This window comes from Mus musculus, chromosome 3 (assembly GCF_000001635.26).
Source record: "Mus musculus strain C57BL/6J chromosome 3, GRCm38.p6 C57BL/6J".
NCBI classification, from domain to species: Eukaryota; Metazoa; Chordata; class Mammalia; order Rodentia; family Muridae; genus Mus; species Mus musculus.
The window spans coordinates 101,501,383-101,508,321 of NC_000069.6; the positions used below are offsets into that span (position 1 = coordinate 101,501,383).

General features: G+C 50.7%; 1 long non-coding RNA gene across 1 annotated transcript; it reads right to left on the reverse strand.

The window, feature by feature from the left end:
• Positions 1-544: 544 nt before the first annotated feature.
• Gm40109 lies at positions 545-6,464 on the reverse strand. Its single transcript, XR_867517.1, has 2 exons — positions 5,955-6,464; positions 545-1,277 (listed from the first exon to the last, which is right to left on the reverse strand). It is a non-coding gene; the product is annotated as a predicted gene, 40109 (long non-coding RNA).
• Positions 6,465-6,939: the final 475 nt, after the last annotated feature.

The following is a 6,939-nucleotide window of genomic DNA, read 5'->3' on the forward strand; positions in this document are numbered from 1 at the left end:
AGACAGAGCCAGGCTACCTATCGGGACCTCCTCCTCCCCCTCCCCCTCCCCCTCCCCCTCCTCCTCCTCCTCCTCCTCCTCCTCTTCCTCTTCTTCCTCCTCTTCCTCTTCCTCCTCCTCTCCTTTCTATCTCCTGCTTTCCCACCCCCTCCCTTCTTCCCCTTCCCTCTCTCCTTCCCTCCCTCCCTTCCTCCCTCCCTCCCTCCCTCCCTCCCTCCCTCCCTCCCTTCCTTCCTTCCTTCCTTCCTTCCTTCCTTCCTTCCTTCCTTCCTCCTTCCTTCTTTTCTCTCTGTTTCAAGACAGCATCTTGTGTAGCCCAAGGCTGGCCTTTGGCTCACTCAGTAAGTAATCAAGCATGATATTAAATTTCTGACCTTCCAGACTCCATCTCCTACGTTCTAGGATTACAGGCACATGCCACCTTGCGTACGTGCTGCTGGAGATTGAACCCAAGGCTACACTTATGTAAGTCGAGTATGTTATTAACTGAGCTATAATCCCAACCTGGTTCTTTCAAAAAGGAAAACAAGATTTAAAAAGTAAGTCCTGAGAGAAGACAGCAATCTTTATCAGTACCAACTCCATACCTCTCAGCTTCCCATCTCCCCCAAACACAAGCCCAGGAGGGACTCCTGTTGGCAGACCCTACATTTGTATATTCAAAAGGAGCTCAAATGCTTGTTCCCACAAGCTGTAAACAGCCTAGCCAACTTTATGAGTTCCAGCATACCCAGCAGATCATCCACGAGCCATGCACAATTCAAGGCTGTTTGACATTTGTTTCTGGTTTTTTCCTATGGCGCCCTGGCTTCACTCTGCACTCTGTTCTTCAGATGTTCTCTGAGCCCCCGAGGAGGCTGGCGCTAACAGTGCTATTACAGATGCTGCGGATAAGCCGGTGCAGCCTGCTCTGGGGAAGCTTGCCTTCTCCTCGTGGGGAACAAAGAAGTTCTTACCATCCCGCCCCAAGAAAAACAAAATGCAGCTTCCGGGAGGAGGAAGCTTTGCTGCTGAGCCTTGTGAGGTGGGTAGACTTCTTCGGAGTTTTTGCCAAAGGAAGAGAATGTGCCGAGCCCAGGGCAGAGGCACAGAGTAGAGATGCAGTGAAAGCCACTGGTAAGAACAAGTGTTCCTTTGGCCGAGCTTCAAGTGGAGCTGAGCTGAGCTATGAACCTTGGGCAGAGGCAGAGTCAGTGTCTCCAGGATTCCAGGACCTTGGACTTGGGGGCATGAACTGGCAGTCTCCACCAGAGCCGCATAGTGATGGGAGCCGGGTCCTGGGAGAGTAATGTACATCATGTGTGAAGTGGGAAAAATCCAGGGGACAGCACTACAGAAAATCCAGGCCTCTAGTCCATGAGGCTAAGGGGCCATCATGTTCAGTGGAGAGACCATTTAATTTGGATATGAAAGGGCCACTCAAAATGGCATGTGTGTGTATTAGGACAGTGGTCTCAGTTGTTAAGAACAAGTACTGCTCTCGCAGATGACCTAAGTTTAGTTCTCAGCACGAATATTAGGCCTCTCACAGACACCTGAATCCCAGCTCCAGGGTATCCCATGCCATTTTCTTGCCTTACTGGGTATTTGTAGGCACGCACATATAAACACACACACACACACACACACACACACAATAAATCCTTAAAACAGGATAATGGATTGGAGGCTTAATCCCTAGCTTGTAGCAATACCATGAAGTAATCAGATCTTTCGGGTACAATCTTATCAATTAGTTAATTAATCTCTTGATGAGTCATAGCTAAATAGACTGTTGGGAGGTGGGACCCATTTGGAGGGAGTGGGTCTCTGGGGGTGAGCCTTTGTAAAGTATAGCATTTCCCTCAATGAACCCTTGGGCTCCTCTACCCCAGTCTCTCTCCCCTCTCATTTTCCTCTCTTGTTCTCTACCTTCCCCACACAACCCTTCTTCTGTCTCCCTCCCTCTTCCTCTGGTTGGTTCTCTGTGCATTTCTTCCTGGCACTTCTGAAGTAAGTAGTTTTCCTCTACCAAGCCTTACCACAGAGCAAAGCAACAGGTCAGCTGCTCACACCTGAACGTTAACTTCTGAATATTAAGTTGTTTACCACAGTATTTTGCCAATCATGGATGGTGGCAAGAATTAGAAGGAAGGGGCAGCAGAGTGGTCAGCCCAAGGCAGGGAAGATGCTGCAGTTGGGACCTAGAAGCCTTCCCACATTAGGCTTGGTGAATGGTTTATCCTGCTTTGGGGTGGGACACTGTTGTGCAGAGGTTCCTGAGGGAGTTGTGAGCTGGCTTAGAGGAACTGACCTCCTCCTGTCTGCTTTACTCTCTAAGAGAACCCTTAAATCTTAGCCAGGCATATGCATCCTACTTGTATTTCTTATACCTACATGAAGACACATAGCTACATATGGCCATGACCTGATGTCTAGAAACGAGTATTTCCATAGACTAGAAGGCAGACTCCGATGGCTGGAGCTCCATAGCTATCTTGAACCATGAGGTAAAACTTCGTGCCTGGAATGAGGGAGCCATAGAATGCTGGTTCACAGTGAAGGAAGCTTTCCTACGTCTGGTCCACCCTGTTGAGCTCCTGACTTTATTGACATGGGCGAGAAATAACTGTCGATGCTGTTCATGCTTCAGTCTTCTCTCTCTGGCACCAAATTCATCCAGTCTTAAGTCTCTGTAACAAAGCACAGAGAAATGGGGACAGACACTCATCCAAACTGTCTCAGAAGAGAAACGTTTGTGTCCACAAGACATCATCTTCCACAGGTCTCAGCTCCCTAAAGTTCCAGTCACTCATCCAAACACTGAGGTGTGAGTGCAGAGTCTTGGAGGCGGGAGATTTACAGACTCGAGGCCACTGTGGCCTATAGACAGTTCTCCAGTTCTTCAGTGCACAACAAAGTCGTCCTCTCTTGTAGGAGAGCTCATGACCTTTATGTCCCCTTGGCTCATCCTCCTGGATGGACACTCCTCTCTGTTTCCCTGGATCCTAGGCAATCTGGTCCTACCTGATGTAATTGCTCTTCCAACTGGGGGCAATAGAATCTAAGGCAAAGCTGGGTATTGTACACACCTGTAATCAAGGTAGGAACACTGTGAGTTCAAGGTCAGCTTGGACTTCACAGTGAGGCTCCCCATCTCTAATCAAAAGTAGGGACACTGGTTCTTGAAGTTGAAATTGGATGTGTGCACTGCCTTTTGTGAGCTGGACCTTGTAAGTGACTAATGGCCTCTATACAGAAAATCTTTCGGGTTGCCTCTGAGGTTTGTACTGTTTAGCTCCTTAATGGTTTTTCAATTCACGATGCGGCATAGCGTGTGATCCCTGTGCCCTGAAGGATGCCTTGTTCCAAGTCCCGACTGAGGGAATGGAGGATGATGGCTACAGAAAGAACAGCCAAGTGTGGGGCCAGGGCAAACATTTACAGGTGGCAACTGGCTTGATCTTTATTTTTGTCATTGTTTAGAGACAGGGTCTCGCAGCATAGTCTTGTCTGTTCTGGAACTTGCTATGTAGACCAGTCTGACCTCAAACTCTGAGTTCTTTCTGCCTCTGCAGTGCTGGGATTAAAGGCATGTGCCACTACACCAGGCATGACACTGGTTTTTGGAGGGAGTTGGCAGGCTCTGTTTACAGAGCTTCTGAGGCTCCAGTCAATGAGTGAGAACATCTAACAGGTTCTAAGTGCTTGCTTCGGGCCTGGTAATGATGTCTTAGCCCTTCAATGCATCACTTGGCTGCGAGCACACAAGGTGGGGGACCTGGGAGCTGGAAGGGTGAGGCCATCTGCCCAGTGGCAGTTAGTATGCGGGAGAATTGTCACTCCAGTTTCTTACACGCGTTCTCACGACCGGCCAGGAAGAACACAACAAACCAGAATCTTCTGCGGCAAAACTTTATTGCTTACATCTTCAGGAGCAAGAGTGCAAGCCTCCCATTGCTTACATCTTTAGGAGCCAGAGCGCCAGAGCGCCAGAGCGCCAGAGCGCAGAGCAAGAGCTCTATTGTTTACATCTTTAGGAGCAAGAAAGCAAGCCCCAAGCCCCAAAGCCCCAAAGCGAAAGCGAAACCCCCTCCCTCTTAAGGAGAGTTATCCTTCGCCTAGGACGTATCACTCCCTGATTGGCTGCAGCCCATGGCCGAGTTGTAGTCACGGGGAAGGCAGAGCACATGGGGTGGAGAACTACCTTTGGCACATGCGCAGATTATTTGTTTACCACTTAGAACACAGCTGTCAGCGCCATCTTGTAACGGCGAATGTGGGGGCGGCTTCCCACACCAGTTCCCCCTGTTCCACAGCCCTCAACTCCACAGGAGTTGATTCTTAAGGACCCTGGAGCAGTTCCTTCCTTGTGAGCTCCCTCTTATCAGGATGGATGTTGCCGCTCTCCTATCAGGATGGATCTCTGCATTTCCTATGATAGGAGTCCCACACTTGGCGGTTGTCTAAGATCACCCCTGCCAACAGGGGTGCCATTTTCCATCTTGTCCTGGGGTCAGCTGAGGGCCTTGTGCATGCAGGCCCTTCTACCACCCAGCCTCCCAGGCTTCAGCCTGTTGGAAGGTTGACAGGGCTTCTTGCAGTGTTTGACGAATGAGCTGGAGTGGTTTGGGAGTTGGGGAAAGCTCTGACTTGGGGCATTTGCCAGTTTCCATCATGTAAATACTGCTGCTGAGACCCATTTCAAGCTGACACCGCAACCTGTAAAAATCCTTTATACGTAATAATTGGCAGTGGTGTAGCAGGCTCTGGTGGATCCGGGCCCAGAGACTTCACAGTCGAGAAGAGGGCCAGTCTGGGTCCGAATTCTGGGACCCCAAGGCCTTGACAAGCTGTGTTCTGGCCCCAGATTGTCAGCCTTCCAGGGCTCTTCCTTGTACCTCTCAAGGGTCCCATTGTAATGGGATGGGGGGGAGGGGCAAGGCAGACTGTGCAGGACTCCAGGAAGGAGCACAACCATGCGGACAGCAGGTGGCAGCACTCTCGTGGTCAAAGATGTGCATCTCCGCCTAATGAGGGGCCTTTGTTCTGAGCCAGAGGCTGTGTCACCAAGAGAAAGGCCCCACAGGGCAAGCTAATCAGCCTGTCCTTAGCTGACCTTCACCTCCCAGAGCCTGAAAGACAGGTCCCAGAACCCTGACAGAATGAGAGTCACTGAAGCAAATAGCGGACACACACACACACACACACCATCACAGGCACCCAGTGTGGTCAAGAAGAGAGCTGAATGCAGCACGGGTCTCCAGGCTTCTGGAAGGCAGTTCTCTTTCTCACCTGCTGTCATCGACACATCTCATTCATCCTCTGGGGTTCATTTTCTGCTGGGGTACCCAGTTGTTTTGTTTGCCCTGGACCGTCTGGACTAAATAAGCAAAATTCTTTCTCCTGCTCAACCCTACTGGGCAAATGGACTCTGTGTGTGTGTGTGTGTGTGTGTGTATGTGTTTCAGCCCTTGAATAGCATCTGCCTGACAGGGACATTGTAGCTTTTGCTGTAGGCATGGCCATGGAAGAGAAATGTCTAGGCGAGGTCAGGACTGGCCCAAGTCTACAGACAGGATTGGATGTCATTCCATTTTCAAAACTTGCCCCCTCCCCCCCCCCCTTTTGTCCCCAGAGGTCAGGGTCCAAACGCAGGAGAGGGAACCTGGAACAGTATGATTCCCCCTTCCCTATCTTGACCTCCCTCTCCATCCCACATATGCAGCCTGGATCTTGTACAAAGTCCATTGGCCATTTAGCTCACCACAGAGGACTCTCTGTTCCAGGGGAGAGTGCAGCCACTCACAGAGGCAAGGTATTGGGAGGTGGGGACGGCAAGGCAGGTTGGAACCTCCTCAGCCACTGAGGAATGGAGGAGGGGACTCAGTCCTGGTGTGGTGTGACATGTCAGCTTCTGTCACTCTGGTACCCTCTCCCCCTGTCCACCACTTCCTTTTCCTCTCAGTGCCCACCTTGTCCTGGAGACGAACTACAGCTGTGACGTTGCACGAAGGCAGGCAGCTTTTCTGAAACCAAGACCCAAGCACAGGATTCTTTGCTCTGCGTGTCAGGAGGAAGGGCAGCGGTGCGCCAGGGCTCACGTTCTGTACAGACTGTCCTTATCTAGTCTCCGGCCTTATCTCAGTTAGCTTTTCCTGGCACTCACACTGGTGGCCATCCTGGGCTTGTGCCAGTCCCTAGGAGCTCAGGCTCCCTCCCGTCACAAGTGTTTGTTCAGTCCCACTGGTCCCTTCCCTAGCTGGAGAGTAGCGGGCGGTTGGAGAAGCCACTGCCAAATGGTGCCCCTGAAACTTTGAAAGATGAGAAGAGGGTCACGTCCTGCCGAGTCAGGGACAGTCGTGACACATTCCAAGTGGGTTGTCAGATCTGTCACCCACCAGGAAAGAGTTGATAAGTATTTAGAAATAGACTTTCCATGGGCTTCTGGCTTCAACCTTCTGGACAGCCAACCTCTTCACATCAAAGTATGCAGTGCTCGTATTTCATTCCACTGGAGACGAGTTAATACAGGCAAAGCCCTGTTCTGGATAAAAATTGACTCTGCAGGTAACATCCTGCTGATTCTGGTTTTCTGACCAGCACTGGGTTTGCTGGAACCTGCCTTGGAGACTAAGAGCTCTGTGATTTTTTTTAAAAAATAAGAAGTACAAAGGCCCCAGGGGCCTGGGACCATGGCTCAGGCAGTGCTCACCTAGCAAGCCTGAGAACCTGAGTTAGATCCTCCAGCATCCACATAAACAGCCAGGCATGGAACCACCCAGCTCTGAGGAGGTGAAAACGGGAGGGTCCCTGAAGCTCATGTGACAGTCTTGTCAAATCAGTGAGCTTCGGGTTTAGTTAGAGACCCTGTCCCCCAAAAGAAGTTGGAGAGTATCAGAGTAAAATACCCAACATTGGCCTCTGGCTCCACACATACCTGCATCATGGATCCACACC